Here is a 12432-nt window from a genome sequence, read left to right as displayed (position 1 = left end):
TTCCTGCTCATCTCAGTCTCAAATGGCCTGTCCTTATTCTGAGAATGTGTCCCCTTCTTCCAGACTCACTAGACAGAGGAAACATCCTATCCATATCTACCCTGTCACACCCTGTAAGAATTTTGGAAGTTTCAATGAGATCACCTCTCATTCTTTGAAACTCCAGAGAATTTGGGCCCAGTTTCTGCAGTCTCTCATCATAAGGGGATTAGTCTGGTGAATCTCCATTGCATTCCCTCTGTGACAAGTCTATCCTTCCTTAGATAAGGGGAAGTGATGGCGTAGTGGCATTGTCATGGGCGGCACAGTGGTTAGCACCGCAACCTCACAGCTCCAAAAACCGAGGTTTGATTCTGGCGACTGCCTGTGCAGAGTTTGCAAGTTCTCCCTGTGACCATGTGGGTTTTTGCTGGGTGCTTTGGTTTCCTCCTGCAGCCAGAGACTTGCAGGTGATAGGTAAATTGGCTGTTGTAAATTGCTCCCAGTGCAGGTAGGTGGTAGGGAATATGGGATTACTGCAGGGCGAGTATAAATGGGTGGTTTTTGGTCAGCACAGACTCGGTCGGCTGAAGGGTCTGTTTCAGTGCTGTATCTCTAAATAAATATAAAATAAGGAAACCAAAATTGTACAGAATACAGTGCTCGACCCCAAGGGTCACTGTTGGAACCACTGCTTTTTTTGCTACAGATAAATGACTTGGATCTTGGAATATAGAGCAGAATCTCAAAATATGCCGATAAAACCAAACTTGGAGAAGTGGAAAACAGTGAGGATGAAATGAACCGCCTGCAACAAGACAATGATAGGCTAGCAGAATGGGCAGACAGGTGGCAGATGGAATTTAATAGTGACTAGTGTGAGGTGATGCATTTTGGCAGAAGAAATAGGGAGAGGCAATATATACTTAATGGCACAGTTCTAAAGAGTGTGCAGGAATAGAGGGACTTGTTCACTATAATGTGAACAATTTTTCTTCTTGTGTGGCTCTCAGATTTGTAAACTTCACTGTACTGGAGTGAGGTGACATTTACTGGCAGGAAGCAAGAACTGCAACCAAGCAGCAGATACTCCATCGTCTGTCAGGGTGAAAGAAACATTTCAATGTGAGGAAATAGTGAATGTGTTTGATTGGGTTGATGGAGACATGATACCACTTGTGGTGGAGTCCAAAGCAAAGGCCTGAAATATAAAATTGTCATTATTAAAAGATATGAGGAATTCATGACAAATGTATTCAGGTGGTGAGTGGGTGGAATCTCGATAGAATAGAAAGTGAGATTGGGTGGACAGAAGCAGTGTGAAAGGATGGCTCAAACAAAAGGGAAACGCCCTGAAAGGTTAACTCTGTTTCTCTCTCCACAGATGCTGCCAGAGTTTCTGAACATTTCCAGCACTTTCTGTTTTTATTTCAGAATTTGCAGGATGTTGCTTTGATCTGAAAAAAAATGGATGATTGGCTTTGGCTGCCAGTGAAATTCCACAGGAGCTAAAAGGAAGTTCTGATATCAGTGGCATGTTGATCTCGGGGTATGATTCTTGCTTAGGGTAAGTGATTAATTAATGTGCGAGAGATCCTGGGTTCAAATCCTGGACAAGCCCTTCTTTGTTGGTGTTTTTAGTTTAAGGTCGTCGATTGGTTTCAGCCTTACAGAAGGCGGAATTGATTTCCATATGGAGCCTGCTTGAGGACCAGAGGGCTGGATTCAAAGAGCTTGTCGACAAAATTGGAATGAATGAAATGTGCAGAGAGCCAAGTAGGAATATAAAGTTGTAACTTTAACTGAAGCCTGGCTCCAAAAAACAACAGAACTGGGTTCTGGTATGGAAAGGAAACCATTCCCATTTCTGTTGTTTGGCTTGCATTGGCTCATTGATTTTCTTGTTTTTCACTTTGTTGATGCATTTGAATAATTGTGGATCCTTCTTCAGGGTGTTTTCTTTCACCAGGTAGTTCTGACCTCTGATGATGATGATCGGAATGAGCTTCACCTCACTGATAGTTTTGGAACTGAGCAGATTTCCTTTGCTTGAGTCTACAACATGGAACTCAGTCTGACATGTGGACCCATGGGAGGATTTGAATGCCACCCCTGCGTTGAAGAATACAGTTGCATCCATCCAATAAGCGACCGAGTAGAAGTGACAGTTCAGTCAGTCGAACATTAAACTTTTAATTTCAGGGTGGTGAGTTTGAGTGCCATTTTGTTTTTCCCTTTTTTAAGGCTTCATGAGCAGAGAGTACAAGGAGTGTTTGAAATGAAATTCAGCAAAACTATGAGAAAGTCTCACTTTGATTCGGGACTCTTATCTCTCTGCAGCATCTCGCTGTGAACGATTGAACTTCATCTCATTTCATTCCCAGCTCGGGATCAGTGCGGCTCAGTGGGACTTCTGGCTGTCTCCTGCTTCACAATCCATCAGTGCTGAGAAAGCAATGGGGAATATTATTCAAGGCTCTGTAACCAGAGGACACCGATTTAAGGTGACTGGCAAAAGAACCAAAGGCAACATGAGGAAAAACTTATTTTGCACAGCGATTGGTTAAGATCTGATATGCACTGTTTGAGAGTGTGATGGAGGCTGATTCAACCATGACTTTCAAAATGGTAAAAGATAATTATCTGAAGTGAAAAAAGTGCATGTTTTCATGGAATACATGAGTCTGTGGCATGAGCTGAGTTGCTCGTGCAGAGAAGCAGCACAAGCACAATGAACTGAATGGCTTCCTTTTGTTCTGTAACTATTCTATGATCTATGATTCTTTTCAGAGTGAAATCAACACTCACATACAAGAAACTGACAGGTACAATGTAAACCCCACACTAACATACCAGCGAATGCTAGGGACAGAGTAAAACCAACTCAGTCCTAGACTAGAAACTGACAGGTGCACTGAAAACTTCGCATTACCAGACAAGAAATTGACAGTTACAGTGTGAAACCCACAGTCACTTAGCAGCAGTTGGCAGGTAACGTGGAAAAATCTTTCTTTCATATCCCAACTGCAAGGTAAAAAGGAAATTAGGGACAAACCCAGGCTCACACTTCAAAGACTGAGAGATACAAAGCAAAACACATACTCACCTACAAGTGCAGAGAAGAAGACACACTCAGAGGAGGTGCAGATTAAAGACACATGCATGTAACAGAAACTGATAGGGATAGAATCAAACCCTTTCTCACTTCTCAGAAACTGATAGATATAGACAAAAGCTGATGCTCACATACAAGTTGTTGAAAGATATGTGGTGAAACTCACAGAGCAATAGCAGAAACAAACAGGTACTGAATAATACCCACAGTCACAGACCAAAAACTGAAATATACTGAGTTAAACACCACTTTCTCACACCAGAAACTCATGGCTACAAAGTGAAGCTGACTCTATCCTCCCAGGCATTGACAGGTACAAAAGAAAACACTCACGACGATACCAGGACATGAAATGTACGTAATAAAACCTATCAGCTGAAAGAATAGCATTAATGACAGGTGTGGTACCCAGAATGCTCAGCGGCCTAGAATCCGCCCAATCTGTGACAGGAGCGGGGCGCGCAGGCGCAGTAGAGACAGCTCTGTCAGGAGCTGGAGCTGCGGGTTCGGAGTTGGAGCGGGATATTCACAAAGTGCGAGAAGACCGCGCCCTTTGCGGGCTCACACAGCTGGAGCAGGGCCTCCGGGCCACAATAACATGGAACAATCCCATCTGTATCCCTGCGGATGGCGACGGTGAAGCCTTTCCCGGTGAGGCTTCCCGAAACCGCGTCCATAAATGGATAAGAATTGGGGTCTGGGCAGGGAGCGTCTGGAGATGGATAAGAATTGGAGACTGGGCAGGGAGCGTCTCTAAATGAATAAAATTTGGGTACTGGTCAGGGAGCGTCTGTAAATTCATAAGAATTGGGGACTGGGCAGGGAGCGTCTCTAAATGAATAAAATTAGGGTACTGGTCAGGGAGCGTCTATAAATGGAAAAGAATTGGGGTCTGGGCAGGGAGCGTCTGGAGATGGAGAAGAATTCGAGACTGGGCAGGGAGCGTCTCTAAATGAATAAAATTTGGGTACTGGTCAGGGAGCGTCTGTAAATGGATAAGAATTGGGAACTGGGCAGGGAGGGTCTCCAAATGAATAACATTTGGATACTGGTCAGGGAGCGTCTGTAAATGGATAAGAATTGGGGACTGGGCAGGGAGCGTCTCTAAATGAATAAAATTTGGGTACTGGTCAGGGAGTGTCTCTAAATGAATAAGATTTGGGTACTGGTCAGGGAGTGTCTGTAGATGGATAAGAATTAGGGACTGGGCAGGGAGCGTCTCTAAATGAATAAAATTTGGGTACTGGTCAGGGAGCGTCTGTAAATGGATAAGCATTGGGGACTGGGCAGGGAGCGTCTCTAAATGATTAAGATTTGGGTACTGGTCAGGAAGCATCTGTAAATCGATAAGAATTGGGTACTGGTCAGGAAGCGTCTGTAAATCGATAAGAATTGGAGACTGGGCAGGGAGCGTTTCTAAATGAATAAGATTTGGGGACTGGGCAGGGAGCGTTTTTTTATTCGTTCGTGGGATGTGGGCGTCGCTGGCTCGATCTCAGCTCGAGTAATGTTTCCAGTTCTGGGCACCAGGCTTTAGAAAGGACATCAAAGCTTCTGAGACAGTTCAGAGGAGATTTACCAGAATGATCCCAGAGATGAGGGGTGTCAGTTCTCTGGACAGGCTGGTGAAGCTGCGATTGTTCTCTTCAGAGTAGAGAAGGTTAAGGCAAGATTTAATAGAGGTGTTCAGAATCATGAAGGATTTTCATACGGTAGAGAGGGAGAAACTGTTTCCAATGTCCTGGGGGTCAGTAACCAGAGGACACAGATTTAAAATAATTGGCCAAAAATGTCAAGGGGAGGTGAGGAGAGATCTTTTAACCCAGTAACTGATTCGGATTTGGAATGAATTGTCTGACAGGGTGGTGGAAACAGATTCAATTATAACTTTCATAAAGGAATTGGACAAATATTTCAAAGTGAAATTCTCCAGGATTATGGGGAAATAGGCAGGGGGTTGGACTAATTGCATCTTTTTGTTAGAGAGTCAGCAGAGGCACAATGGGGCCGAATGGCCTCCTTCTGTGCTGTGTGATTCTATGAACATAAGAACTAGAAGCAGGAGTCGGCAATTCAGCCCCTCGAGTCTGCTCTGCCATTCAATACAATCATGGCTGATCTCAGCATGGCAGTTCTTGTTTCTTGCCAGTAGATGTCACTTCACTCCAATACAGTGAAGTTTACAAATCTGAGAGAGACAAAACAGGAAAGAATTGTTCACATTCTGGTGAATGTGTGGGATTTAGAAATACTAGGAGTGGAGACGAGTTATTACTTGTCTGCTCGATCCCCATAGCCCTGTAAAATTATTTCCTTCAAGTGCCCATTCAAATTCCTTTTGTAATCCTCGATTATCTCCATTTCCACCGCCCTCGTGGGCAGCGAGTTACAGATCATCACCAATCAGTGTAAAAAAGTTATTCCGCACATTCCCCCTGTACCTCCTGTCCAAAACCTTCAGTCTGTGTCCCCTAGTCCTTGTACCAATAGTTAACGGGAACAATGTTTCCTTGCCAACTTATTTAAAACTGTCATAGCCTAAAACACATCTATCAATTCTTCCCTCACTCTCGTTTGATACAGGCAGAACAACCCTAGCTTTTCCAACCTAACCTTGTAACTAAAATCCTCCATCCCTGGATCCATTCTGGTAAATTTCCTCTGCATCCTCTCAAGGACCCTCACATTCTTTCTTAAGTATGGTAAGCAATACTGGAAGCAACACTCCAATTGGGGCCTAATCAGAGCTTTATAATGGTTCAGCATAACTTCCCGGCTTTGTACTCAATGCCTCTATTTATAAAGCCCAAGATCCCATATACTTTGCTAACCACTCTCGCAATATGTCTTGCCACCTTCAAAGATTGATGCACATGAACCCCAAGTCCCTCTATTCCAGCACACTCTTTAGAACTGTGCCATTAAGTATATATTGCCTCTCCCTATTCCTTCTGCCAAAATACATCACCTCACACTTATCACTATTAAATTCCATCTGCCACCTGTCTGCCCATTCTGCTAGCCTATCATTGTCCTGTTGCAGGCAGTTCATATCATCCTCACTGTTTGCCACTCCTCCAAGTTTGTTGTCATCGGGATATTTTGAGATTCTACTCTGTATTCCAAGATCAAAGTCATTTATCTTGAGCAAAAAAAAGCAGTGGTTCTAGCACTGACACTTGGGGAACACCTCTGTCGACTATCCTCCAGTCTGACAAAGAACCATTTCATAAGACTCGCTGTTTTCTGTCCTTAAACCAATTTTCTATCCAATTGGACACTGACCCTCCTATTCCACGAACCTCAATTTTGTTAACCGCCCTTTTATGTGGTACCTTGTCAAACGCTTCCTTAAAATCCATATAAACAACATCCACTGCATTCCCTTCATCAACCTGCTCTGTTAGTTCATCAAAAAATGCAGTTAGATTAGTCAAGCATGAACTTTCATTTATAAATCCATGCTCACTCTCCTTAATTAACTCAAACCTCTCCAAGTGACTGTTGATTTTTTACCCTGATTATTCTTTCTAAAACCTTACCCACCACTGCTGTTAATCTAACTAGCCTGTAGTTACCCAGACTGTCCTTACACCCTTTCTTGAATAAGGGCGTCGCATTTGCCACTGTTTATCCTCTGGCACCTCCCCCATATCCAGGGAAGATTGGAAGATTATACTGAACCCTTCCGTTATCTGCATCCACATTTCCTTTCGCAACCTGGGATGCAAGCCATCCGGAACAGGTGATTTATCTACCCTAAGCACAGCCAGCCTTTTTAGTACCTCCCTCTCTCAATTTGTACCCTATCCATTGCCTCTACTCTCTTCACTTCTACTGATATTTTGTCCAATTCCACTTCCTTAGTGATCACTGATACAAAGTACTCATTAAGCAGATTAACATTGCCCTGCACCTCTAAGCATATATTATCCTCTTTCTCCCTAATAGGCCCGACTCAACCTCTTACTACCCACTTATCATTTACATGCTGCTCGAAGATTTTTGGGTTTCCTTTCATGTTGACTGCCATTTTATTCTCATAGAAATAGAGAATAAGCTGAATATAGAAGATATAAGTATTTCCCATCCTTGATGAGGTGGAACTTTTTTATGTTGTGGGTAGTAATGACTTGGCCCACGAGTGTGGTGGAAGCAGAGACAATCAATGATTTGAAAAGGAAATTGGATGGATACTTGAAGGAAAGAAACTTGCAGGAGGAAAGGGATCGAGCTGGTGAGTGGAACTGACTAGATTGCTCCGGGGAGAGCCAGCATGGACGTGATAGGCCAAACGACCACCTTCTGTGCTGCAAATGACTCTGTGTTGTTTCTCAAATTCAATCCACTGGTGTTTGGTAAATAATTTCAAAGTAAATTGTGCAACTGGAAAATCAGAGCCAAGGCAAGGGACGCATAAGGAAGCGGAATTGCTGAAACCCGGGATTGAACCAGGGACCTTTAGATCTTCAGTCCAACGCTCTCCCAACTGAGCTATTTCAGCCCAACATTAATAGTGGCTTGGTGTCCTTATTTTGGAAGAAAATACATACATTCAAGTTTTCCAAAAAATTAAAGAACACAACATGTGAGTAATATTCCCCATTGCTTTCTCAGTACTGATGGATTGTGAAGCGGGAGACAGCCAGAAGTGCCAATGAGCCGCTCAGACCCTGAGCTGAGAATGAAATGAGATCAAATTCAATCTTTCACAGCGAGATGCTGCAGAGAGGTAAGAGTCCTGAATCAAAGCGAGATTTGCTCATTTCAAACACTCCCTGTACTCTCTGCTCAAGAAGCCTTAAAAAAGGGAAAAACAGAATGGCACTCAAACTCACAACCCTGCCATTAACAGTCTCATGTTCGACTGACACTTCTACTCGCTCTCTTATTGGATGGATGCAACTCCAACGCAGGGGTGGCATTCAAATCCTCCCATGGGTCCACATGTCAGACTGAGTTCCATGTTGTAGAATCAAGCAAAGGAAATCTGCTCACTTCCAAAACTATCAGCGAATTGAAGCTGATTACGATCAACATCATCAGAGGTCAGAACGACCTGGTGAAAGAAGACACTCTGAAGAAGGATCCACAATTATTCAAACACATCAACAAAGTGAAACACAAGAAAATTGATGTGTCAATGCAAGCCAAACAACAGAAACACTGAAGAATTCCATTTCATTCCAGTCCAGAACCCAGTCCTGTTGTTTTTGGAGTCAGGTCACAATTACAGCAACAACTTTATATTCCCACTTGGCTATCTGTGCATTTAGTTAATTACAATGTTGTCGACAAGCTCTTTGAATCCAGTTGTCTGGTCCTCAAGCCAGCTCCGTATGGAAGTCAATTCCACCTTCTGCAAGGCTGAAACCAATAGATAACCTTAATCTAAAAATGCCAGCAGACCAGGGCTCATCCGGGACTTAAACCCAAGATCTCTCGCATGTTAATTAACCATACTCCCGAAGCGAGAATCATACCCCTAGACCAACGAGCCACTGGCAGGTCAGGCTTTATTAGCTGCTGTGGAATTTCACTGGAACCCCCCAGCCAATCATCCATTTTTTTCAGATCAAAGCAACATCCTGCAAATGCTGAAATAAAAACAGAAAGTGCTGGAAATGTTCAGCAGCTCTGGCAGCATCTGTGCTGTGAGAAACACAGTTAACGTTTCAGGGCACTCACCTTTTGTTTCAGCCATCCTTCCAGACTGCGTCTGTCCATCCAATCTCACTTTCTATTCTATCCACATTCTAACCATTCACTACGTTACTACATTTTTCATGAATTCCTCATTTCTTTTATTAATGACAATTTTGTATTTCTGGCCTTTGCTTCAGACACCACCACAAGTGGAATCATGTCTCCATCTACCCAATCAAACCACTTCGCTGTATCCTCACATTGCAATGTTTCTTTCACCCTGACAGACTGTGGAGTTTCTGCTGCTTGATTGCAGTTCTTGCTTCCCGCCAGTAGATGTCACCTCACTCCAATACAGTGAAGTTTACAAATCTGAGAGAGACACAACAGGAAATAATTGTTCACATTATAGTGAATGTGTGGGATTTAGAAATACTAGGAGTGGAGACGTGTTATTATTGCACTCTGCTATTACATCTTTTATCATGGACTCCAGCATTTTCCCCACGACTGATGTCAGGCTAACCGGTATATAATTCGCTGTTTTCTTTCTGCCTCTTTTTTAAAATAGTGGAGTTACATTAACTCCCGTCCAATCCATTGGAACTGTTCCAGAGTCGATAGAATTTTGAAAAAAGACCAGAAATGCATCTGCTATTTCAAGGGCCACTTCCTTAATTACTCTGGGATGTAGATTATCAGGCCCTGGGGATTTATCGACCTTCAATCCCATCAATTTCCCAAACATTCCCTACTAATACTGATCTCATACAGTTCCTCCTTCTCACTAGACCCTATGTTCCCCAACATGTCTGGGAGATAATTTGTATCCTCCGTTGTGAAGACAGATCCAAAGTATGTATTTAATTGGTCTGCCATTTCTTTGTCCCCCATTATAAATTCCCCCGTTTCTGACTGTAAGGGGCCCACATTTGTCTTCACTAATCTTTTTCTCGACACATATCTATAGAAGCTTTTACAGTCAGTTTTTATGTTCTTTGCTAGCTTACTCTCATACTCTAGTTCCCCCTTCTTAATCAATCCTTTTGTCCTCCTCTGCTAAATTCCAAACTGCTCACAATCTTCAGGTTTGCTGCTTGTTCTGGCCATTTTATATTTCTCCTCCTTGGATCTAATACTTTCCTTAATTTCTTTTGTAAGCCACAGTTGAGCCACCCTTCCTGTTTTACTTTTGCACAGACAGGAATGAACAATTGTTGTAATTCATCCATGCGCTCTTTAAATGCTTGCCATTGCCTATCCACTGTCAACCCTTTAAGTAACGTTCCCCAATCTATCATAGCCAACTCCCGCCTCATACCTTCATAGTTTTCTTTGTTTAGATTCAGGACCCAAGTCTCGGAATCAACTCTCTCACTCTCCATCTTAATGAAGAATTTTATCATATTATGGGCGCACTTCCCCAAGGGACCCCACACAACAAGATTGTTAACTAATCCTTTCTCATTACACAATATCCAGTCCAGGATGGCCTGTTCTCTAGAGGTGTTTTACACCTCTATCAATTCTCCACTCAATCTCCTTTGATATAGGCAGAATAATCATAGCTTTTCCAACCTAACCTTGTAACTAAAATCCCCCATCCCTGGATCCATTCTGGTAAATCGCCTCTGCGTCCTCTCAAGGACCCTCACACTCTTTCTAAAGTCTGCTGAGCAGAACTGGAAGCAACACTCCAATTGGGGCCTAACCAGAGTTTTATAATGGTTCAGCATAACTTCCCTGCTTTTGTACTCAATGCCTCAATTTCAAGCCCAAGATCCCATATGCTTTGCGAACCACTCTCGCAATATGTCTTGCCACCTTCAAAGATTGATGCACATGAACCCCAAGTCCCTCTATTCCAGTGCACTCTTTAGAACTGTGCCATTAAGTATATATTGCCTCTCCCTATTCCTTATGCCAAAATACATCACCTCACACTTGTCACTATTAAATTCCATCTGCCACCTGTCTGCCCATTCTGCTAGCCTATCACTGTCCTGTTGCAGGCAGTTCATATCATCCTCACTGTTTGCCGCTCCTCCAAGTTTGTTGTCATCGGGATATTTTGAGATTCTACTCTGTATTCCAAGATCCAAGTCACTTACCTTGAGCAAAAAAAGCAGTGGTTCTAGCACTGACCCTTGGGGAACACCACTGTCGACTATCCTCCAGTCTGACAAAGAACCATTTAATAAGACTCGCTGTTTTCTGTCCTTAAACCAATTTTCTATCCAATTGGACACTGACCCTCCTATACCACGAACCTCAGTTTTGTTAACCGCCCTTTTATGTGGCACCTTGTCAAACGCTTCCTTAAAATCCATATAAACAACATCCACTGCATTCCCTTCATCAAGCTGCTCTGTTAGTTCATCAAAAAATGCAGCTGGATTAGTCAAGCATGAACTCCTATTTATAAATCCATGCTCACTCTCCTTAATTAACTCGAACCTCTCCAAGTGACTGTTGATTTTTTACCCTGATTACTCTTTCTAAAACCTGACCCACCGCTGTTAATCTAACTAGCCTGTAGTTACCCGGACGGTCCTTACACCCTTTCTTGAATAAGGGTGTCGCATTTGCCACTGTTTAATCCTCTGGCACCTCCCCCGTATCCAGGGAAGATTGGAAGATTATAGCAAGCCCTTCCGTTATCTGCATCCGCATTTCCTTTCGCAACCTGGGATGTGAGCCATCCGGACCAGGTGATTTATCTTCCCTAAGCACAGCCAGCCTTTTTAGTACCTCCCTCTCCTAATTTGTACTCTCTCCATTTCCTCTACTTTCTTCACTTCAACTGATATTTTGTCAAATTCCACTTCCTTAGTGATCACTGATGCAAAGTACTCATTAAGTTGATTAACATTGCCCTGCACCTCTAAGCTTATATTATCCTTTTTGTCCCTAATAGGCCCGACTCAACCTCTTAATACCCACTTATCATTTACATGCTGCTCGAAGATTTTTGGGTTTCCTTTCATGTTGACTGCCAGTCTATTCTCATAGAAATAGAGAATAAGCAAATATAGAAGATGTAAGTATTTCCCATCCTTGATGAGGTGGAATTTTTTATGTTGTGGGTGGTAATGTCTTGGCCCACGAGTGTGGTGGAAGCAGAGACTATCAATGATTTGAAAAGGAAATTGGATGGATACTTGAAGGAAAGAAACTTGCAGGAGGAAAGGGATCGAGCTGGTGAGTGGAACTGACTAGATTGCTCCGGGGAGAGCCAGCATGGACGTGATAGGCCAAATGACCACCTTCGATGTTGTAAATGACTCTGTGTTGTTTCTCAAATTCAATCCACTGGTGCTTGGGAAATAATCTCAAAGTAAATTGTGCAACTGGAAAATCAGAACCAAGGCAAGGGACGCATAAGGAAGCTAAATTGCTGAAACCCGGGATTGAACCAGGGACCTTTAGATCTTCAGTCTAACGCTCTCCCAACTGAGCTATTTCAGCCCTACATTAATAACGGCTTGGTGTCCTTGTTTTGGAAGAAAATACATACATTCAAGTTTTCCAAAAAATTAAAGAACACAACATGTGAGTAATATTCCCCATTGCTTTCTCGGTACTGATGGATTGTGAAGCGGGAGACAGCCAGAAGTGCCATTGAGCCGCACAGACCCCGAGCTGAGAATGAAATGAGATCAAATTCAATCTTTCATAGTGAGATGCTGCTG

General features: G+C 43.0%; 2 non-coding genes across 2 annotated transcripts; both read right to left on the bottom strand.

Moving 5' to 3' along the window:
- Positions 1 to 7525: 7525 nt before the first annotated feature.
- On the bottom strand, positions 7526 to 7598 carry trnaf-gaa (transfer RNA phenylalanine (anticodon GAA)). The gene has a single exon. It is a non-coding gene; the product is annotated as a tRNA-Phe (tRNA).
- Positions 7599 to 12135: 4537 nt separating this feature from the next.
- On the bottom strand, positions 12136 to 12208 carry trnaf-gaa (transfer RNA phenylalanine (anticodon GAA)). Its single transcript has one exon. It is a non-coding gene; the product is annotated as a tRNA-Phe (tRNA).
- Between the last annotated feature and the right edge of the window lie 224 nt (positions 12209 to 12432).

Source organism: Heterodontus francisci, unplaced genomic scaffold (assembly GCF_036365525.1).
Source record: "Heterodontus francisci isolate sHetFra1 unplaced genomic scaffold, sHetFra1.hap1 HAP1_SCAFFOLD_43, whole genome shotgun sequence".
NCBI lineage: Eukaryota > Metazoa > Chordata > Chondrichthyes > Heterodontiformes > Heterodontidae > Heterodontus > Heterodontus francisci.
This window is presented reverse-complemented; position numbering and strand designations above follow the sequence as displayed.